The sequence below is a fragment of the Aquila chrysaetos genome, chromosome 9 (genome assembly GCF_900496995.4).
Source record: "Aquila chrysaetos chrysaetos chromosome 9, bAquChr1.4, whole genome shotgun sequence".
Lineage (NCBI taxonomy): Eukaryota > Metazoa > Chordata > Aves > Accipitriformes > Accipitridae > Aquila > Aquila chrysaetos.
In genome coordinates, this window is record NC_044012.1 from 18,700,248 (window position 1) to 18,724,691 (window position 24,444).

General features: G+C 41.2%; 1 long non-coding RNA gene across 1 annotated transcript; it reads right to left on the reverse strand.

Moving 5' to 3' along the window:
* Positions 1–427: 427 nt before the first annotated feature.
* Positions 428–3,123, reverse strand: LOC115345464. Its single transcript, XR_003924842.1, has 3 exons — positions 3,042–3,123; positions 2,021–2,119; positions 428–540 (listed from the first exon to the last, which is right to left on the reverse strand). It is a non-coding gene; the product is annotated as an uncharacterized LOC115345464 (long non-coding RNA).
* Between the last annotated feature and the right edge of the window lie 21,321 nt (positions 3,124–24,444).

Sequence of the window (24,444 nt, forward strand, 5' to 3'; positions counted from 1 at the left end):
CCTGTCCCCAACTACCTTGCTGGACCTCCTCTCTAGTCTGTCAGGGCTTGGGCAGTCTGACGGGGCAGAAGCAGGGACCTGCTGCTTTGGGGATGCATCGAGCACCGAAAGCACCCGCTGAGCCCTCCCGCTGGCGGCAGCAGCACCCCTGCCCACCCGCTTTCTTGGCCGTGACCAAGCTCCTCTAGCCCAGAGGATAGAAGCAGGCTCGGATGCAAAAACCTAAAAAATTAATTCTGGGTTCTTCATAGCTCTCCGACTCTGGTGGCACTCCTCCCTCAGGTAGATGCTAAACCCTCTGGAAAAGAACCCCAGGACGCGAGTTAAGTTGCAGTGTGCTCACAGCAGCAATTTGTCAGGTGCACTGTACTCATGCCAGCTTTTTTTTTTTTTTTCCTGTGAGCAAACAGTGGTTCAGTCATAAAGGCTAATTTGCACAGTAATATTGATTGCCTGCAACACGCTCAATTCTAGTTTAGATTCCACAGGATAAAGACACAGCAGCACTGATGTGTTTTTCCCTCTGGAACTTGAAGGGTGCTGGAAAAGACAAATACAAAAGAAATTGTGCACCAAGGTAGGGACAAACCATATGTTAGCTGCAGCTCTCCCCAGGGCAAGGTGCTAAGTTTTGTTTACATTTTGCCAAGACAGCAATAAATTGCTTGTTTACAGATGACAGGAAGAAATGGGATGTCCTTAAAAGCAAGCTATGCACAGGGATGCAAACAGCGCGCAGGCAGATGCACATCTTTGAGCAAAGTACGGTTAATGCCCCCTTCCCGGACAGCTCCCCAAGCCCCCTCCTTTTTTGGGGGTTAGCCAATCCTGGGGGTCATTATGCAGGATTATAAAAATATTAAAGCTGATGAAAGTTTGCCTTCTCCAATTTCCAGCCGAATGGTGTATTATGCTATTAGACCCAACTGACCAGGATGTGCCTCGCAGCCCTGTCTATGCGCAGAGGACAGAAAATATGAGAGGTGTGGAGAAGGACTCACTTTCATCAAAGTATCAGTTTCCAGGATAGTTTGGAAGCCCACAGCATTATTGTATTACACATTGCACAGAAGCGTGCCTTGTTCATTTTTTTTAGTGTTTTAGAAATAAAAGACTTTTCTTCCAAATTGCGCTGGGAGGCAAATTCTTCAACAGTGTAATGGAAAATGTTAGACAATATTCCTTACTGGAGCTATTGACATTTTTGGTAGTCGTGACACTTTGATTTTTCTCAAAACACATGGATCAAGCCTGAGTGTATTATTGGACAGGAAGACCTGATGAAAGGCCTTCCTTTATCTTTCTTTGTATTTTTTTTTCCCCTCTGTTTGTTCATGGCTTTCTCTCTGAATATAATCGCGGTTTTCTTATGCTGCCCAGGGAGTCGTTATTGCCTTACTAAATATTTTATAGTGCACAGTGCACCATACCTGCCAACTGGTTATTATTTGTTATATAAAAAAAATAAAGGGGTAGCATGTGAAAAGGAGCGTGTGTTAAAATCTCAAAACTACACACAGAATAATTTTAAACACTTAAATTAGATGTCAGGCTGGTTTTGGGTTTTGGATTTTTTTTATTTGCTTGAAAAGGGTCTGTTGATAGTGTGTGGGGGGGTTCCCCTCTCTTTTTGGTATGTGTTCCTCTCTATGATTCCAAGCACTTGTTTCCTCACAGTTTCGCTTCCTATTTGTTCAAAAGGGAAAAGTTCAAAGCCACTCTGGCAGCTGAGGGAAAAGCTTGCTGAATACTAACCCTCAAGTGTCTGTCTTGTCCTGACCTTGAGAAAGTAGCAGTAAACTGTTCTATTGCAAACACCACATGTGTGTTTTGTTAGACCAGGTTAGGAGGGGTCAGAGCTCACCTGAGGCTTGGACTGCAGATTTAGACTGCTTTTCAGCAGCATAATGTATTTTTAAAAAGGGACATTCTCGCCTTTGTATGGGCCTAATATAGGCTCTGTTTAAAAACCTGTCAAAATCCCAAGCACACACTCCATAAAATATAAATAAGTACTTACTGTTTGCAGATGTTGCTTGTTTTTCATAATGTTTGTATTTGAAGTCCTGAATCCCCGCTTCCTGTCAGAGCCAGCCCTGTTGCTTTAGTCCATTTATTTCTGAAGGAACGGGAAGAACTTCAAAATGCAATTTCTCAATGAAGACACTTTCTGTCAAACCTGTCAGCGTTCGCAGCACAATTACCTTTTTTCAGACTAAGGCTTGCATTTATGGCTTTGACTGCATGCACAACCTCTCTTCCCCCCAGCTCAGCTAAAGCAGTTGCTGTTTTTTAAAAGACTCCCACTTGCCATAAATTGTGGCTTTAGGTTCTTTCAAAGCAACGGGATAACTTAGCAGACCTTTCTCCTATTTGCATGTTTTAATTCATTTGATAATGGATACGAAGTATATTGTAGGGAACAATTCTGTCCTGGGAAAAGGGATAGATCGGATTTTTTCACGTGCAATCTATCAAGCATCCCCCTCGGTAAGGTGAGCTCTGTTGAGCCATTTCTCAAAAGAGGAGGGAAAAGACAGGGGAAAAAAAAAGAATTGTTTCAGAAACACGGCTACCAGCTCGCCTCAAAAGAACAACAGCTTTTTCTGACCTGCTCTCTGCCTGAAGAGTAGACATAGATCACTTTTAGGGGACCATTGAAATTCCACTTAATCCAAAGAGAATTTTCTCAGATTTGGACTGAGCTTCTGTTCTGCCCACATTATAAGAAATAGCGCTTTTGATGGATAGCTTACCTGAGATTATTTAAGGTATTATTAGGGTTAGTTCTCATACCAAAAAAGGAAATCATCTGGACGGAGGACCTCACAAATGCTTCTTACACTCAAACCTTTTTTGTGTAGAGGCAAGAGGCGTGCGATGGCACGCATGGGCTGATGAGAACAACGCTACAGGTCATTCCTGGGCATCTCACTGCAGACTGAAACCAGGCGCTGCTCGGCCTCCCTCCATAACCCCGGGACATTAGAAGTGTGTCTTATTTGTAATATGCATTTCCCCATTAGGTGAGGAAGCCTTACCTCCGTGTGCCTGTTTTAGTCGCCATCTTTTTAGATTAAGTTTCTTTTCTCCTACTCCCTCCTCTAGCAGTTTAACCTCTCCACTGACGGCAGGCTCTGTAGTGTGCAATGCCACCGCACTGCTGGCAAGGAGAGGGGGAGAAGAAAAGCCTCTTCTTTGTATTTCAAATTCAAAGGGTCATTATTCCATCGTTCCCTATGGACGAATGTGTGAAGATTATTGTGGGAAGTTAGTATTTATTCTGAAGCCCTAATATGATCCTCTTGAACATTTTAATAATGCATTCTCTGGGGTCCATGCTGCAAGTGTTTAAAAGGAAGCAATATGCGTTAGCGCTGAATGGCTGCTGCTTTGCTGAACTAGTCTAAGTTATGGGGTTGCTTTTGATCAGTCCCTGCTTAAAAAAAAAAGCAAAAGTCCCTTTGCCCCCTTCCTCACCATCCTAGAGTTCTTTTATCAGTTACATTGATCTGGAAGCAAGGACAAGGCCACAGTATTATATGTCCACATTTGTTACACTGATTTACGAGTTTCTTAATTCTAAACCCCTTACCTTATCAATGGCCTCAGGAAGTCCTAAATCCCTGATATTAAGCAGAGAAAGAAAACATTTAGAATCAAAATAGATGGGGTTTTTTGTTGGAGACAAATACGGGATAAACAGCGTTCACTTGCAATTTGCTGCTTTCCCTGTAATTTTAAAGCTTCTCTAAGCGTGCGTTGTTTCTGTAGGGTCTGATTATAAACATATGCGTGGGACAATGCACATACATGCTTGGATCAGGTCAGTGGAGTTTTCTTCATCTCTAAAGCTCAAAAACCATAAATCAAGATGAAAATACTCCAGCCAAGAGCTTTACCAATTGATACAATTTTAAAATAGGCCGCTGCTAAGGCTTGGGGGAAAGCTGACATGATGACTTTTATAATAGCAGAACGTTTAAGGTTATAGAAATAAAAGGAAGAGGATGAAATCAGTCGCGTTGATCTTAGCCTGCAGGCTCTCTCGGCTAACTCGAAGCTCCAGCAATTATTTCTGCTCTGGCTTTTCCCCCTTTTTTTCAGCAGTCTGTTTGAAATGAAGCAGAACCAGGCATGGCAAGCTTATCAGTGTCGTTAGCTGACAGGGAGCACATCACACCTGCTTTTACTTGCTAGTTTTTCAGGCACTTTATGCCACAGAAGAATGTTGATTTTGTTCTTATAATGTGTAAAGATTCATTTATTTCACCTTTTGAACTTGGCAGAGCCACTCAATTTTGGTGGGAGTTTGTTTTCATCCTGGCATTTGGAAAACTCTGGCAATTACTGGGCTGTGGCCCAAGGCTAACTTGATGAAACGTAGAGATGATCAAACCCAACAGACTACGGATCTGGCCCAGCTAAAAAACCCAGCCCGCTGAAACGCTGTGGGACCATGGAGGGCTTGGGGGTGGCTGAGGCTCAGATGTGCCGGTGTCACCTTGGTCATCGCACAGCTCTTCTCGGAGAGAAGCGTCCCACGGGTACTCACCAGGGCATCAGGCAACGGTCAGGGTTTGCAGCCCTGCAGGAGCACTGGAAGAGTCCAGGGTAGAAATGATAGCAAGGATAGGCCCAGAAAGCTTCTCTTCGTATTTACTGGCCACCTTTGCGGGTGCTAGTCATACAGGAGTTTTCTAATTTCTCCTTAGAGAAAACCATGAGCATTACAGTTATTATCTGATGCATAGCCATTTTAGCAGCTACTGCTATGTAATGTGTAAGATTAGGAGGATCATAATCCGTAAGAAGAGGTCTAACCCCTCTTTTCCAAAAACCTGTTCCCATCTGTGGTACAGATAGGTCATTCTTTCTGTGCCTTCCAGCCAGGCCCATCTAATCACACTGCTCCAGGAGCAAAGGAATTCATTTACCCAAAGAGTCCCATTACAAGATATTCTGTCATCTCCATTTTAAACCTGTGAAAGCCTTATTTTGAGTACCACTGCCAAATGTGATAACAGGAGTCTTGCACAGCTGAAGAGAGCTCAAGTATCTGGGATCTGTGCTATGTAATTGTTCTTACACAGAGCTACTTTCAGTTGCACAATGATGCTTGCAGGATTTGAGCTTGTAGCATTGAAAGCAGTAGGATCCTCTCTGCTGACTTTTAATGAGAACAGCTCAGACCTTCACTAAAGCAGGCACTCGGGCAAAGGATTTCAAATGTTTCTTGCAGCTATTGTTATTTTCTAGCCAAACAACCTACCAGTGACAATTTTGTAACTATCAAATACTTGCAGGCCACTGGCTAATAGACAGACATGTCATGTCTAAATTCCAGGTGCTCTTATAAAGCTGGTACTGTATCAGAGCTCTGCTTTCAAGGAGCAGGCAATCAGGTATTGAATATATCCTTGCTGACGTGTTCCTTTTACATTTGGTCCTTGGGTGTGATTCGCGTAGAACACATTCGGAATAATATTAGCACAGTTATGCTATTTTAATGAGTTCCTGCAGTCAAATCTAAATTACAAACCAAAGTGCTCAGGTTATTCCTAGACGTGAAGGGAACTGATCACGGGCTGGACTGTGCCATTACCTGGCAGCCTTGTGTCACCCTTGAAGGAGACAAGGGGGAGTCTGGCTCCCTGAATCACTTTTTCCTTCGTCCACTTTACTGGAGGTGTAGGCTGGGATAGACCCTGTCGCAAGGTATATTCTCCAGTGTCCTATAGGGCTACAGAGGAAAGAGGGAGAAGCTGAAGCTGTAGGTACCCCTTGCACACCATCAGGCTTTGCTACGTTGCACCCTGTCCCTGTCCTCCTGGGCAAGGATGGAGAGAAAAGGAAGGCTTAGACCTTTCTTTTCAGCTAGGTTTGTGGAATCATAGAAAACAGGACTGGGAATGGCCTCAGAGAGGTGTCTATTGGAAAAACCTCGGCTCTGGGATGGGATGCTGGAAAGGGCTGTGGTCTGTGTGGGCAGGATTTGGCCCTTTGTCATAAATTGAGGAGTGCCTGTGACTCCACCTAATGCTTATTTTCCTGAATCCGGTGATAAATATCTTGAAGAACTGTATGATAGACACGCAGCAGAAACAATTTAAGTGCTGCTTATAGTATCATGAAACGAAACCAGATTCTCTGCAAGCTGTTTCCTTTATCAGCTGTTCTGGCAGGATTTTCCTATGTTTTGAAACACATTCCTTTTTGTTAAAGTGCCATACAAGCGTTTTTAATGAACCTGGATAATTTACTGGTTTATTTGGTTAGTTGTCAGGATCAGGATCATTAAAAAAAAAAAAAAAAAAAAAAGACATTTTAACAGGTGATCACTAAGCAGTGTTACTGAATTATTATTATTCAGCAGTATTACTGAATGAATTATTTTTCTGTTTGTGAGGTATTTTAAAGTGATTCGATGTGAAACAGTTAATCCAAGAATATTTGAAATTGCACCATTAAAGATGTGATTATGGATGAAACACGAAGTTTGAAAACAGGAATTCCAAGGTTGCTTGTTTTCTGGAGCTTCACCCGTCCTCTTTAAGGAATGCCTTGCAAAGAGGACTGGGTTGAAAAGTGCACAATATTTACCCCCTCCTTCCTCCACAATTTATAAGGGTTCAGATTTTCTAGACTATGTGTAAGGGATAAAGAAATCGTAAATGTGCAAGCAAGCTTTATAAGACTGCCGCTATTCCACGATCAGCTGTAACTGTCCAGCATAATATGTTACACACAGGCATAAAATATGCTCCTATGCGCCTTTATGGATTATGTGTTGATGAATATTTATTATATCTCATTATTGCAAAATGTTCATGCAAAAGCATCTGATTGACAATTATTTTATTGCTCTTTATTTGTTAGCATTTTTGCTTTGGCAAGGGCTTAAAAACTGACATGCATTTTCCTGTCTATATTTGGCTTCGGAAAGCTTCTGAAAATTGGTTGAAAATGTATAAATTTAAAAAAAAATTACCCAAAGCAAAGTAATCTTTGTTTGACCTTAGGTTATGTTTTGTGGTATCCTAATACCACCTCCATTATTCTCTTTGGTCTTTAGTTTATACTAATGGGCTGATATTATGCTGGGCAACTTTAATTAGGGTGTCTATTGCTTAGCAGGCAGCATTTTTGCTTTCAGGCAAGTATGACATGCTGTACAGTAGAGACTTAATTCCTGTTTAGGGAAAAACCATAATACATCTCAGTTGCTAAGTGCATAGTGAGCAACCACTCTTAGGGAAAAAAAAAAAAAAAAAAAAGAAAAAGAAAAAAAGGTATTCTTTCCTAGATACAAAACACCCATAATCCCATTAATGTAAATGAGTGATTACACATGTGCATATCACTGGGAGAATACATTGTCAGGAGATGCCAGAATTTTAGATGAGATGGAAATAGCACGTAGTGTATCATTTAATGAAGACCCCAAATATTCTTGTGAAGGAAGTTCTGTGTTACCGTCAAGTCTGAATCTCTGGATTTTTATTTTTAGTGTCTCATTAGAATTATAGGAAAAGTAATCTCTAAGGCTCTATTGCTATATTAATAATTTTTTTTACCTTCAGTGTTCGTTTCATAGCTTTTTAGATTTGCCTTGCAAATGCGAGCTCAGATTTACTGTAGATGACTTTAATGAAAGGTGAGTTTGTTAGATGACATTGTGGGTGCACATATATTTCTGGAGATATTTTGTTGAAATGTTACAGTCCCTAGGACACATCATACAATTCAATATCAGTGTTACTGACATATCTGTGAAAACAATCACAAAGATAAAGAAGGTGCTCCATCATGTGTTCATTTCCATCAAATTAATAATACATGAAGTTCATATAGTACAAAATGTCAATTATTTATTTTTTGTATATGCAAAAAACAAGAACTGTGCAGGAGGAATTCTTGTTGTCAGAAAATGAGAATACGAATTTAAAAGATCCCTGGTAATTGTTCAATTTTAAGATAATAATTATTATTTTTACAATACAGTAGAAGATACTATAAAAATATTTGTTTATACTACACTCAGTTAGACATTTTGTGAAAGCAGACTGAGATTTATACTTTAGTCCTTTCAGATTATACATTATAAAAAATTAAGTTATACATTACCATGTTCCTAACCTTTGTGTGAAAGGAATAAAGATGGAATATTTCAGTAAAACCAACCAGTGATTTTTAAGTTATAGTAAGACATTAAGACGGGGAAAACAGAGGTGAAAAGAAAAACACTGTAAACATAATGAAGTTATTGATTTTAATTTTCTGGCTTTCTCACTGAAAAATGAAGCATCTGTACAGGATAGCCAATACAGAAAAGTGAAGGAATTGGAAATCTAGAGCAGATCCAGCAGAGGAGGGTTTTTTCAATAGCTTTAAGATGAATAAATTCCATTTTTCCATATGCTTGACTGGGAACAAAAAACCAACACACAGATAGCGTTAACTTTCTTGTATTCACACAAGTGTATATGTTTGGACATATTTCTCACTGTATTCAAGCATATATATGTTGGTCAGTTTGGCCCATTAACCAGTGAAAATGAGTTATTCTGAAAATCCAGACTCCCTTCCCCAGTCACAAATGAAAGCAACCACTCAAAATCTCACACCTATGGGAAGTTGGGGGAGTTGGGGGTAATTCAGTGACCACACCCTAAATTCCCATCTGATCCTAATCTCACAGGTTATTTAGCATCTTTATGCCAGTAAAATAACAAATAGTTTCTTGCCTATAAGTAATTAGGCTTATTGCAAGGCTGGCTTTACTGAAGAAGCCATTATTTTTTACAATAAAGCCTTCAGCAAAAGCATTTGTTGCTTTGGTAGCTGTGTTTCAAAACCAGAACTGGTCAAAATTCTTATATGGAAAATGCTGACCGAAACAGTTTCTTTTGGATTGTAATAGGATTTTCTGTGGAAGTTTAGTATTCTGTGCAATTGAAAATAAAAAGGTTTTTTTTAACAGTGAAAATTTTCAGTTCTGATATATTAAAAAAAGCTATGAAAAACTTAGAAGGCATATGAAAACGAAAAGCCCAAGCTGCAATGCAGACATAAGAGCACAGAGGAAGTGGAAATTCTGGGGTGTTTTTTCCCCTTTTTTTGCTGTGCCTCTGACTTAAATAGCGATTTGCTTTATCTCTGTGCTTTCGTCTTCTATCTCTACAATAGGGCTATGAAGATTAATCCATTAATGATTGTAAAGTGCTCATATTACTAGTGGTGTTGTAGTCATGATAGTCGTAGAATAAAAGTGAGGCAATATGTTTAAGAGGATTGTTAATTATAGGCATTATAGATGTTATATTAGACATAATTATGGAGAAACAGATAAGTATTTGAGCATACAAGCCTACTTTTCAGGTCTGAAATACAAGCGGCCATGTTCTGAAATTCATCTAACTCCCACCCATCCATCCAGCTCCTAACACAGCTTTCAGCCATGTAGGACCAGGGCTGCTGTGAAAAACTGTGGGAATACACAGCATTGCTACTACGAGAAAGTTCAGAAACCTTGGTGTAATAGTCCTAGTAGCATATAAGCAAGAAAAAGACAGCAGGAGGCATGTTAGGGGTCTTGTGCTACAGATTCCTACTGGAGTGAGAAGTTAGAGACCCACTCGCTAGGGACAGTCAGTGGAAAATACAGCTGGGGGTAGTTCCTGTTGCTGGATGCAGGAGGTATTGCTGCCAGCGCTGCCAATTAAAACAATTCATTGCTAGCAAAAAAAGGATGACTGTGTTAAGTCAAAATGTATGTACATTTGCATTTGCTGTCATACTTAATGTTTTGAGACAACAGGAGGCAAGAGTAGGAGGAGGAGTTTGAAGAAAAGGGGGAGGAACTGGATGAGAAGGAGGTGGGAAAAGAGGAATGGGGGAAGAACAGAGGAAGGTGAAAGATAAGAAAAAAATGAAGATGAACAAAATCAGGAAGAATTGTTTAGCAAAAGAATAGAGGAAATAAAAGCTGGAAGAAAAAGAGGAAGAGGAGGAGGAAAATGGGGGAAAAGGAATAGGAGAAGGAACAGGAGGAAGAACAGGAAGACTGGGAGAAATGGTTGGACTCGATCTTAATGGTCTTTTCCAACCTAAATGATTCTATGATTCTAAATTGGGATACTCATAAGTAGGAAAAGAATATCCTCAAATGAAGATCACTTCTCTTAAAGTAAAGGAATGATATTTAGTGACTCTCTGGCAAAAGGGATTAAGGCGAGTTGTCATGTCCTATTTACAATATTCTAGTGTCAAGGAGCTGTAGGTATGAACTAAAATGCTTCATTGGACTCAAGAACATCATTGTGCTTGGCGCTGTACAAACACATGGCTATAAGGCAGGTTAGTCCTATGAGCCAAGAAAACAGAGAGTCGCAGACAGCGCTAAGGGTCAGAATGCAGGCAGAGAGGTCTTAGCATAGCTAAGCCGCTGAGGAGCTGTCACATTCTGTACAGGTGTGATGGCAAAGAACAGCTTTGACAAGGAACGTGATGGAGATCTCTGCTGTCTCGTTCTTCTGAAGGCGAGCTGGGTGCTGTGTGGGTGAGGAATTTTTTGTGAGTGCCTAGCACTGCCTGACTGATGAGGTGCATTTGCGGCGGGGGCAGTTGCACATCAGGGCCTGATGACAAAGGTGCAGCATCTGCAGTGCCAGGAAAGGGAGGACACGCTGCAGCAGGACAGCTGGCAAACCTGGGGCAGGGAGAAAGCCACCTATGGACACTGCCCCAACTTCTCTGCCAGGTTCAGTTCTGGTTCTGGAGGTTTAAGGAGCTGGTCCTATAGAAAAGTGATGGCCCTTTAGGTACCGAAGAACCTAAAATAACTCCTGATTATTTAGAGTTTAATCTAAGTACAGCCATGGGATCCAATCCTGCAATCTTTCCTCGCATAGCTAATCAAGGCTCCGTCCAGTGGGTTTACAGTTGTGAACAGGACCGCAGACTGGCCGCTCACTAGTTGGCTGGACACTTGGTGTTTTTCATCAAGTTTTTTGTGTGAAGGAGCATAGCACAGTAACTTCAGGGATTTGTAATGCAGAGAGAGGGAGATAACATAGGGTCACTGGGCCTGCCCAGCTTCTTTGAGGCTAGACATCTTGGAAAGCTGTGAGTCACTCTGAAAACAGGATTCATAAAGTCATGATAGCATTTGAGATGGTGTCGTGGTTTAACCCCAGCCAGCAACTAAGCACCACGCAGCCGCTCGCTCACTTCCCGTCACCCAGTGGGATGGGGGAGAGAATCAGGAAAAAAAAATTAAAACTCATGAGTTGAGGTAAGAACAGTTTAATAGGACAGAAAGGAAGAAAATAATAATGATAATAATAACAATACTACAATGACAACAAAAATAATAAAAGAATTGGAATATGTAAAACAAGTGATGCACAATGCAGTTGCTCACCACTTCCCGACCGATGCCCAGTCACTTCCCGAGCAGCAATCCCCCCGAGGCCAAGTCCCCCCAGTTTATATACTAGATGTGACATCGCATGGTATGGAATAACCCTTTGGCCAGTTTGGGTCAGCTGTCCTGGCTGTGTCCCCTCCCAACTTCTTGCGCCCCTCCAGCCTTCTTGCTGGCTGGGCACAAGAAGGTGAAGAATCCTTGGCTTAGTCTAAACATTACTTAGCAACAACTGAAAACATCAGTGTGTTATCAACATTCTTCTCATACAGAACCCAAAACATAACACTATACCAGCTACTAGAAAGAAAATTAACCCTTTTCCAGCCAAAACCAGGACAGATGTTTGAAAAGCTTTCAGTTGCCAGTTCTTGTGAACAGACACCGAGCATAATACATTAGTGATGTGGAACTGCTTTTTCTTAATGAAGCAACTTCTTGGTAGGATGCAGCAATGTGGCTTGGGGTAGGTGTTACAAAGGGCAGAGTTGCTGGGTAAGGCAGAGCCCTCTTGCAGCATCCACAATAACTGTTATTAGTGAAGTAGTATTTCAGTAAGGTATACAACATCCCATGAGATGACTTTCTCTACACAGTGAGTCTCATTTCCCTTCTTAAATACTTCAGCTTGGCTGGAGCTGGATAACTGTGCTGTGGTTGAGGGAGAACCAGGCTTAATTCCTTACTCCAGTCATGATGGATTTTCCACTCACTCATACTGTTCTTATACCAGTGTGTCACCACTGATTTCAGTGAGTTTCTTCTGATTTTTACCGTTGGAAAAAGAGAAACAAATCTATAAGCTGATACATCTGGAATAATTTTAAGAAACACCTCTTCTATAAAGATTATCTATATATATTCAGAAAATGCACTCCTAGATTTTCAAATTAACCTAAATTAGAATGTGTACAATTTTTAGACTTCTAGTTATTTCACTTTTTAAAAAACACTTTTCACAAGCATTGCTCTTGAGAGCCAAACTGAAAATACAGTTGTCGCTGCTTACAAATATTTACATGAAACTATGGGACTGAGAAAAATACTATTATTTTTTTCTGAATAAGTTACAATTTTTGTATGTCGTATTTCCCTTTTTTGTGGTGTTTCCCCCCCCCCCCCCCTTGCTCTCTCTCCTTGATATGTGACACAAATTATCGGGGTCCATGATCTCTGCCCATGCTGATTCAATCCAAACCACCCCACATTTGAAACACTGTAGTAAGCTGGCGCAGAGACGACCCGACAGCCGGCTGGAGCGGACCCTCTAGCCCTTTGGGAGTGGAGCTCAGGCACTCGCTGTGACAAATATCTCCAGCACAAGCCCTTGTGATCATTTGCTACAGTCTCCATCTAGGAAAATCTTTTGCACAGCAATATTATTAACACTTCAGTCCCACAAAAAACACATTTTAAATCTAATTTTTAAATCAAACTTCTATCCACACAAAATTGCCCAATTTATCAGCAGGATGTGGTCTTTCAAAGCTATCAATAGTTTTGAGTTATGAGTGGTTTAAAAATTATTAACAAGGAACAAAATATTATGGATTCTTTTTATATACCTATGCTTTTCAAGTCTCTAAAGCCACATTTGCAAGCTCTTTATTCTACATGTTTGGACGAGCTATAATCTGGAGTCAAACCATCAGATAATTTACATTTTCTCAGCTGCACGCTTCTAATCTGCAAAACCTTTTTCTTAAATGAAAAGTTACAATTCTCACACAATCCTGTGGTTCCAGAAGTTCAACTACGAGAACCGCAAGCATTGCAAGACCCTTGGTAAAATGATAACATTTGCAATAGCAGCTTAATCTGTTTGAAAACGTAACCTGCCTTGGTTGTTCAGAGTAGTGTATGTGCTCTGGATCCTGAACTTTGCTGAAGACAGTGGCAAAGCAGCTCACTGTGGCTCAGCAAGACCTGATAACGTCGGGATACGGATGGGAAGGCAGCTGTAAGCAGGAGCATGCCTGCTGATGAAGGGGGAGGGCAGCAGCGAGCTCAGGTAGTCCTATTTCTGTCCAGGATTTCCTGGGCTGAAATATATGCTCATGTGTAGTACAGATGGTCTATGCATTTGCAGCAAATCGATGGTATGCGAGACCTACAGCACGTGTCCTGGACAGTTGGTGGGTGCTCGTGCTGTACAGTTGATCTGTACTTGCTTGGGAGCCATTTGTTTGGCATTTCTGGATGTCCATCAGCTTGGCAGTAGTTACTGCTCTGACTGGGTTGCCAGAAATCCTGGAACAACGTCCAGAACCTTTAAATTCAGCCCAGGCAAAATTTCCAGGTGGAAAAAAGAGGACAAGTCCATGGCAACACCATCGTAGCCTGACATAAAATCTTCTAACACCTGGTAAATCTGTTCATACTTTTAATATATTATTAGTTTTATGGAGGCAAAAAAAACCACAGTGAATTTTGCAAAGATAACCTTCTATGTGAAAGAAAACCAACTATTTAATCTGAAGTGACCATACAGAGTGATTGTATTTGTGCATTACCTGCTCTCAAGGGACAGTGCCTGGCTCTGGTGTACACTTCACTCTAAACATAACTCTAGCAGTGATTTGGGACTTCTTACTTGAGAAATTGTTCTTTCTCCCCCCCCCCCCCAAAAAAAGTTTTCCTGTAATTTTGAGAGGATCTTTTCAATCCAGAACGAATAGGTCTTTCTGTAATACCACTAAATTGCCTCTGAGTGTCTCTATAGTTCATCTCCTCCCAGAAAGCAGCCAAGCAGGAATAATACAAGAGAAATGAGTCACTGAAATTTATTGGTGTCAGCTTTGGTTTTGTATTCATAACATCTTTTACTGTTATTTTTAAGGATATTGCAGATTGAAACAAGGGAGGATCAAGTGTCCCAGTTGTGTTTAAAGGAAGTAAATCTTTAAGAAATTATTGTGGAACAGATGTTAAATAAATGATTTTGAGTTAAGATCTGTGACAGAGCAGTGTACCTAGGGAGACTCTTTAATAGCAAAAATCTTACTGTGACTTAGACCTATGGCTGATAAAGGGAAATTGGACTTTTTTTATTGTTATAACTACATAATGCAGTAATTTAACACAAAAGTAGAAAAATGGATTGTTGAGCCTCCAACATGAATAGGATTTTAAGCCAATAATCACTTATTGTATGAGACCATCCTAATATCTATCAGGCCTGTCAGGTGAAGAGGTACAGTAAGGGTTTCAGTGGCTTTTGGTGATACACAGTACTGAGATAGGTATGTTGGTGAGAGTGGGTAGAACTGGGAATTGTGTGTACCTTTATCAGAGTGGAAAACAGACTTTGAGGACAAGTATTCTATTTGCTGTCTGGCTGTTGATGAGGCTTTAATACACACAGTATCTATACAAAAAAGAAAATATTGTGCACATGTAATTTTTAGGAGTGACCTATATATACGATGTAGAGTAATATATAATTGAAGTAAATGGCCTAATGAATAACCAAACTCCTTTTTATAAGGAAAAAAACCCAAACACATTAAGTAGACAAGGCATACCAGTTTTTGAGTCACAGTTGCACTAGTTCTTGTTAGTTCTAGTCCATAATACATATACCCATGTATATGTAAGTGTTTGCAACTTCAAAACTGAAGTCGTCTTGGTTTTCAGTCTTAATTACTTAAGTTTATCAGGAAGACATTTCATGACCCTCCTGCTTAAGGGCAGTTCAGTACAAGGCAACACTTATGTTGTGAGTCTTACACATACCTTACAACTGAGCCAGCCATTCACAGGCATAGCAGCAAATCTTTTGTTTGTAGAGGCAACTGAAATATTAACAAAATGGAATTTCTTTTTATTGAAATGTTTTGTTGCTGCTGTATTACATATCGACTCACTTTTGTGTCATAAGTTGTATGCAAAGATCACTATGGAGAAAAATGAAAGCTGAATTTGTGCTCCTTGGTCTGATGTTTACAGTAGAAATATTTCCCAACCTCAAAAGCAAAGCCTTTCATGAACACAAAGAACAATTAATGCATTCGTTCAAACCTGGAGATTGTAAATACTTTTGTTGTGAAGCTAAATGAATAGTGTTATGGCATGAAGGGAAATACAAATCCAAAATAGTTTACCTTTTGCATGGTAGTAACATTGGCTACAGTATGTACAAAAAAGAGAGGGGAAAAGATTTAGCTTGTTCCACTCTGATAATGAGGCTTCAGCACTTTCAGATTATATGACAGGATAGCAAATCATTTTAAAATAAAAACCCTACATATTCATTCCTTCCAAGGAGACCTATGTACCCTTCAGTGAGGGAAGTAATTTGGCCTGTAGCATATAAAAAGATACCTTGTTCTGCTCTCTTTGAAAGAGCACTTGTGTTCATTACTTGAGGCAGGGATGTGTTCTTTCTCTTGATAATAAATATTATGCATTGATAATAAATATTATGAGGTTAGACTGGTGCTAACAGTTTTACATAGTGGTCATAATAAGAACAATAATATGGCTGAAGAAAATGGGATTTTAGAGTCCTACACCTTAGGAAATGATTTTGTTTTGCCCCTATCCTGCATCCAGTGCATCCCTGCATGTATGAGAAATTTGTGGCATTCTCAGTGAACACAGTTTTGCCTGTGGACATCAAAATACAAGATTTTCTTGTATTAGAGCTATGTCCCATCACATTGGGCAATTGTTTACTCCACCAGATCTCTCCTCTGAGGGAACTCACCCAAGGCAGTAGGCATGGTTGGCATATCGTCCTTCCTCTGATGTCCCACAAAGAGACTGCTGCAGGTCATCGGTGCTAGGGGCCGGAGTATCCTGAGGGGTTGAAGTTGTTACTTTTGCTTGTATAAACACATCTGTCTTGGCAATGGTCTCTCTTTCTGTCCCCAGCATAGATTACTTATGCCTGGAGAAGGGGAGCCTGAGACCAGAAAGGCGGCTCTGCAGCAGGCTCCTTGCAAGTGCAATTTAAGTAAATGTCCACCTCACTGCTGAGGTGTTCCTGTGTATTTTCTGTGGCTGGTAAAGTCCTTCACCCCAGTCAGAACCGGGCTGGCTGGCTGATAATGAGTGATAGTTCTCCATCACTGCTACCAAAGTACAGCTAGGCAAAACTTTATTTGCCCTGGGGAGTGCTCCTTGCTTACTTTAGACTGCAGAAATGACTGGGGCCATACTGCAGCCTGGCAGAGGTACATGGTGACTTGCAGAACAGAGGGGAACTTCAGCACGAATCCATTGGAAGTATCATATGACAGCACAGCAAAAATTAGTGTTGTAATATTGTGTGCATTTGAACTTTTCCAAATGTACTTGTGTGTATTGAAACAATAGCCTGCACGTATCCTCTTCACTGCAATTTGCCTAATGGAAACCCGTGGTTTGCAGATGACCAATCTCTTAGTCACCTGCGCTGTGGAAAGAGTGATGTGTGTACTTTTAGGTTGTGTAATACAGGTACAAAACATTGTGAGTCAGGCATGGACTTGAAAAGGAGAAAAGTGAATTAAGAGTATCTGCCAGATGACAACTGCTTGTACGTGCCTATTTGAAAAGCCTTCCCCATGTTTTCAGAAGCCACCAGGTGTTGATCAACTCTGCTTAAAATCTACGCTAAGCGTTTCTGAGACAGATTTGCAGAAGTCCTGAGCACTAAGCTCTCCCACTGGAGCTGAAAACCATTCTTGAATTTATTCTTTTGTGGGAAATCTTCATGTGTGCAAATACTGGCATGTAAGTTCACGAGCAGTATTTGTGAGAACCGAGTGGCAGGTTAGATGTTCAACTCCTTGATATGCACATGTGACCCAATGGCCCTGTCCTGCACACTGCAGAGGAAGGACCTTCACATCCCAGCTTGAATGGTTGTTGAAAGCAATGGGAAATGTAATGGATAAGGGGCTTGGCACTTCAAAACAGGAGGCCTAATTTGTGCACACAATGGCAGTCATCCAAAAATTAAGCAAACATGTCAGAGATAAAATTTGCAAGACGCATACTGTAAAATTGGAGAAAGAATTTCCAAGAGCACTCATATATTCTACAAAGTAAAAAAAGAAAGAAATTCAGACGCAGACTAAAAAATTCATGCCATAATAATTTATATTCTACTACATTATGATGCAATCTATCTTTTTCTAAAAATGCAAAAAGTACATACAAAATAAATCTGCAGAAGAAATCAATTACTTGCCAAATTTCAGGTTTAAAACACAAATCATTTGATTACAAAAGAGCACTTGAAGCCACTGATGTATATTATTTGCTTTGCCTTTGCGTAATTTAAGAACCCAATTGACATTTCTTAATTTGGTATTTTATGAAATTCCCTCCAGGGCCAAGCACTTTCTTTCCAGATTTCCTCCAAGTACAAATTTTTCTATGGCAAAGTTCTAAGCTCTTGACACAAGTTTAACAATAGCAATACAAATATGTTACTATAAGAATCCCATTCCCTTTAATTTTTCCCTTTCATCACATTACAATCACAGACCGAAAACATGAGCCTCTCCATATGGAATTTTAAAGAGGCAAAGATGGAGCCATGTCAGAAGAGATGCTGCCGAGGGCTGAGGCACCGGGAAATCTTGGGGCGAGCATGTGCCACAGCTGTTTTGAGAAGGCACTTTAGGCCTATAAATTTTAAGTTTTGATTTTGTTCCTTGGATTTCCCCTTTAGATCTGAGCAAAAGGTGACTATACAGAAGCAGCAGATAGATAGTAATAGTGTGACCGTATGAAAAAATAATGTGAATCTTTGTATTTGTAGCAATACTGCAACTGTCATTGGGATATTCTTATTTATTTGGGCCTCGAAGAATTAGTTGTGGAGCAAGACGTCTTATTATGGGTCTGTCTGAACACAGAACAAGAAGGAAGTTCCTCAAACTGAGACTTAGGAATGAGTGAGATCCTTTTTGCAAGATTACCTGCAGCTGGTTCTGCTACTGCCTTTTTTCATCATTTAATGGTTGCTTGCCGTCTTACTTAGCTGAAATTGGTATGCAAAGAAAGATGCATCAAAGTCAGCAATTAAAGTGACTTCATCTAACTTGTTCAGACAGTTGAAGTAGCCATGTTTGATTTTGCTTAGGAAATCATTAGCACCTTAACAGAAGGCAGGAAACTTTGATCAAGATGTGATAGATGCAGATCAATATAACGTGTAAAGATTTTATTTGGCTGTGGTATCGACACCTGGTAAAGGAACTGGTTTATGGCCAGTTCTCTCGGAAAGTCTGCATAGTTGTTCAATACTGGCCTAGTGTTTTACATGGGAAATAACACAAACAGCATTCAGGTTATGTTTTATATTACTTTTTTTTTCCTGCAAAGACTGTTTATCTGTATTTCAAGGGATTATTTATGAGTAGGTACATAACCAGATCCAGTCAGTGGGGTATTCCAGTGAGCATAGAACTGACCAGGGACATCTGGCTTATGAAGACAGCCAAGTTGTGAAATTCAGGGGACGCAGCTGGGCAGAGCCAGCTGCGCCATCCTGTCTGAGCTGAGCGGGGTTAGGAGGTTCGGGAACTTCCCCCACACACACTTGTGCACTCGCCTTACTAAAGGTCACTGTCTGTCGTATCTCCTGGCACAACGGTGCATGTTTCTCAGTCATATTTTGTCAGGATTATCTGGTTTAATTTAAACACTTTTTATTTTCCTAAGTCGATGGCTGTGACAGAGCAGATGAGGAGATGCCAGAGGACTCAGTGGAGGTGAGCAGCACGGGGGAGACACCCATCACCTCCTAACCTGTCGCAGCTGCAGCCAGGGACCAGACACTGAGAGTGCTTTTTTTCTAACTAAGCTTAGTTCAGTTGCTTTGCAATGCTGTAGCAAATTAAATTCACATCCTACCTTAATCCAGAATTAATTCCTTACTTATCTTCTCAAGTTATTTTCAGGCTTGAACACCAGACCATGGATTGCATTGCCTGACTAAAAGATGTTCACTATGCGTTCAAACTTTCCAACTCTTGCTATCGGATGGGCACAGACCATTCCCAGTGGAAGTGCACGGCCTATTTCCTTTCCCCTGGACTGCAGAAGGAAAGCTTTGAGTGTGTTACAGCTGGGCTAAGAGGGCACTCGGAGGTCTCGGTGGCCCTGACCAGCCCCACCTGGGTTCTCCCCAAGCCCCTGGTTCAGCTCAGTACTGCCAGAGCTTTGCTGCAGGAGTGCTGGGCTCCAGCTCAGCCGTGCCCCCGCCTGGCCATGGACTGCTGATCCGGAACTGAACCACCCAACCGACCTTGGCTCCCACTGGTCACCTCAACCCGTGGGATGAGCCCTGCCCTGCCAGCTGTGTGATCCCAGCCCTCGGGGAGCCGCTGGCCCGCACCCTCCCCCAGAGGCACGTTGAGTCGGACCCTTCTTTTGGCCTGAATGAGAGGCAGCTTTATCGCATGAGGACGCTCTTGGTGAAGGGGCTTCCTCTCTGAGATGATCTGTAAGTAGCCTTGGGGGAATAAGCAGTCATTTTCTTCATTTCAGACTGTGCTGATTTGGTTTGGGGCACAGAGGCTGACCAGTGGCTCTGCGTTCGGTGGTGGTGAACCCAGCCACCTATCTGCACCCAGACGTGTGTTTTTAGCTCTGCACACCCGACTTCTCTTTTATCCTTCTGATGGAGCAGCTAATGCAAGTATTCTGGTGGATATAAAGGGATCCTGCTGTCTCTAGCATGGTAGTAGTAGTCTCCATCACAAAAATGTTGTAGGCTACGTTTGTAATTTCGTTGCCCTTTGGTGACTTTAACTTTATCTTTTGTACTGCCTGAAGCTGTGAGCAGTTTTGAAAGGTCCTACAGCACTGCTTTATTCCTCAAATCTTTGGCTGGAGACCTTACTTATGCAGCACCCCCATACCAAAATGTTGAAAGTGCTAGTTCATCTTGAGGGCAATGAAGAGAATTTTCTTTGTTAAATGCACTTCAGAATTTTGGGGGATGTTTGAGGAGGGACAGGGGACTTGAATTCCTTCTCATTTTGTCCTATCTGTATTGCTTTAAGCTTTTGTTAGGATCCTGTTAATGTAGTTCCCTCGCTGCACTGGATCTGTGCGGCATTTCCTTTGGAAGACAGGCATTTGCAATTCTTTATTTAACTTAAAGATACGGTAACATAAGAGTGTTTAGTGTTCTCAAGGGAAAGAAAGCTTAAAAGGAGGGTAGGTTTAGGTGAATAAGCAGGTTGGCATGAATAACTATGGTCTTTAATAGAAGAGAAACTTTAAACACCTTAGCAAATGTGTCACCATGTGAAGTTATACAGCAGTTTCATGACTTGTTTGGTTTTGAGTTTACGTTAGGCTCAGCTCTGCAGAGCATTGCAAGGGAGTGAAATTCTGGGCTTGCTGCAGTCAGAAGGCATCAGAGACAGCACTGCTTGGCTCAGTAGTACATGCACCCATTTCTGGATCTAGCCCATTCGCACTACATGAAGATAATACTATTTGCTCAGGTGGATATTACAGTGATTACTTAACATTTACAGTGCACTTTTAGGGTAAAGATTCCAGCTTTGTCAACTTCTATGAGTTTCTCTCTGCCTTATGATAACTGATGGTTTTCTTGGACCCCAGCTTTAAGATTTCATTTAAAATACACACACAGAAATTTGTAGCCTACCTGCTTATGGAGAAAATTGTAAAATAATTTAAGTGTAACAAAGTTAGCACCAGAGAAAAAGGAACAAAGTCCAGAATAAATTTATTTTTTTCAGAAAGTTTTTATGGCAGTGATTAAAGAGAGGATAGTGGTATTGCAATCAACAGAACCCAGATACTGCAGCGAGTATTGCTTAATATAGGGAATCCATACATCCATATACTTAAAGACTAGCTAGTACCTATTTTGAAAGCATGCTCAAAGGAGCAGAAAAGCTCAATAATTCAGTAAGCCTGACACCTCAAAGAGGCTAGGAGTAGGCTGAATCCCTCTTCTGTAGTAACTAAAGGAGGTCTTATATGCATATATACTGCATCTTTTCAAAGCATATTACATTATAAGGATACATCCCCACCTCCTACTTGCTAATGCATTCCCTCCTGCTTCCTCCTCCCAAAACAGGGAGGCTTTCAAAGCCAGAGAAGAGAGCCCCAAGTTACCCCAAATCCAGTGTCCTAATAATGAGAGTTAACCATCACTTGGAGTGAGGATAGTCCCATCACTTCCAAATCTGTGTGTGTTGGCTTTTCAACCTGAGTAAGATCCAAGGCTCAGATGGAATGAGTTGGAGAATGAAAGAAAGACCAGAAGTACATGAATTAACCCCCCCTGCCCCAATTTTTCTCCCATTCCTGATTCACATCCTTTGAAGTATTCCACTTTTTCTCCCTTCCCAGAAAAAGCACTGGGGACAGAGGAAGAGCAATAAAATATTTCCAAATAACCCCTCACAGCTACAAATAATAAATATTTCATATTTTGAGTTATTTATGTTTTGTGTGTTCCCAAATAACATTTTATTTTTTCCTCTCTTCCCCCCTCTAGCTTTAATTAAGTCTTGTCCCTTGCCTGTCAAACTTTGGTGCGCCCTTTGTAACAGCTTACTTTCAGGTGAGTTTTCCTGGGCTGATTCAGCCCTTGTTCTGTGTTTTAAGAGATTCGTGGTAAGACTCTCCCTGTAGCACAGCTCTGACCAAGTGATTAACAAGGAATTCCTACTTAGTGCTTCTCCCTGACTCACAAAATTGAGCTGGTACAGAATAAAGTAAAATAAATAAGAAGCAGGCCAAATAATTCAGAAGAGGGATCTCAGTTTGTCTTAAGTGTCATCTGCCTTGGATCTGCTATGAAAATGGTAGGTGTAAATTCCAGCTTTAATGTGCAGGCTTCCCACACACTGATTTTTACTTCTTTGTCACGTATCTGTCATTTGGCAACAGGTTTGTCTCGAGGGCTGAGCCCGCTCCTTGAGCTGGAGCTGCATGTGATCAGCGTCTCCCCAGCTAGTCGGAGCTGTTGTGGCTCTGGGTCCCCCCCAGTGCCTTTGCTATCTCTGGAAATGTCCCACCCTTTGTTACAGAGGGAGTTTGGATTTGTAGTGCTTTGAATGACGGTACAAGTCAATAATCTGTAGTCATCTCAGAATATTAAGCTAATTGTATATCAGAAGGCATTGAATAAAATGACAACCGAATTTTTGCCCTGTACACTCCACAGTGGAAAGCCAAATTTTTCTTACAGAGTAGCTACTCCCATTAACTTGATCTTTCCATGGAATGTCTTCGGGGTCTGGTCCTTGATGGTGTCAGTGCGTTCTCAGTGGTAGGACAGATGTAACTGCACATATGAAACATAGGGTTTTGAACTAGAGTAAGCCAGATACTTCCACAGGGAAAAATTGCTATGTATAAAAATATAGCAGCTTGTACTGTAATTGTAATTGTACTCCAATTCAAAGTCTTTCTTTAGTCCTAGGTGGACAGTCCTGTTTCACATTGCTTCTACCCAGTCTGTTTGCTGTGCTGCAGCACACTGATGCTGTGCAGCCTCTTCCTTGCTATATTTTACAAGCTTTTTTAATACAGATCAGCCAGTTCAGACCTGTTAAAGGATCCCACAGGTGTGTGAGGAGAGTCGGAGCAGGAGGAGAACATAGCAGGGCTGGAAATTGTTGACTAAATTTCCTTTTCTCTTCCATCTCCACATGTTTAAACCAACTGGGGTCCAGAAGTCCCCCTTGTTCAGAGCCAGTGTTGGGCATAGTGCCCTCTTAACAAATTTGTGTCACAAGTGGCTCGTCAAGGTAAAAGCTGATATGAACAGGCTGACTTGCATCTTCTCCACACTCTGTTTCTTCATTCCTCATTCCTCCTCGGATGTTGCTACAAGTAACAGTCTAGTGAAGCACACACATCTTTCACTCATATTTTTCTCAAATATAAATGAAAGACTCAGTTTTAAAACTCATGTGTTTTGAACAGGCCTGTCCAGGGTGAAAAAGTGTGTAGGGCTGGGTCAAAAAAGGAGCAGTCCATGATGGGCTCGGCAGTAGATTTCTAAGTAGGTAGTATTATTTATATGACTTACTGTTCTATATTGTACGTTATGTGCTACATTACACGTTAAGACTTCTTGGTATCTTTTTGTTGAAAACTGCCCCAATACTTTTTCCTGATTAAGAGCTGCTGCTCTTCATCACAAGCTCTTTGTACCTTTAATAATGCCTGCTTTCTCCCAGGCAATCTCGAGGCATGCTGGGACCACGCAGACGGCTGTGTCCTCTCACTCCAGCACTGGCCTATGACCTTACAAGTAGGGTCAGTCAACACGCTACAAAGCTTTCCTTGCCGTTTATCAAATAACAAAGCAAACCAAATTACATAGTTTCTATAGCAGGCCACTACAGTATGTAAACTGCAGAGAGGGCTTACACCGCTTGCTCATTCTGCGGTGCCGACAACATGAAAGGCCCTTTCGTTCCAGTGCCCAAAGCCCGTATTTGCCTATCTCACCTATTACCAGGCAACAAAGGGCCTGCAGAGGTTGAGCAAGCAAATGGAAAATGAAAATGGAAGAAAAAACAATTGCCCGGATTCGAAGAAATGTTTGTCTAAAATGTATGCAGACATGTCTCGGGCAGTTTATAGGTGCGGAGGGCCCCTTTCTCTGGCTGGGAGCTGCTCTCCCTCTGCAGTAATAGAGTCAAAGAAAGGTTGAAGCAACGTCTCCTTTTACTGTATAATGTATTTATCCTCCTAACTGGTGAAATGCTCAATAGCTGTCATGATTAATCAATTATATTAGTATTTCATCTCAGGCAGTCCCAGTCGTGCGTGTCACTACAGATGTATTTTCAGAGATGTGCAGCAGTATTGCCAGTGCTGCCAAAATCAGCTGTCCTGGTTTTGGAGCAATGAGAATGTATCATCAGGTGAAGTTTGTCATTATTCAGAAAGTCTGCTCAAAACTGCTACTGAGTTAAGCTGAGGAGAGACCTCCTCTTCAAGATCTAGCCAATTCACTGAAAAAAGCTACTGCTCTTGGGTGTGGGTTCCCAATCCCTGTCCATTCCCAG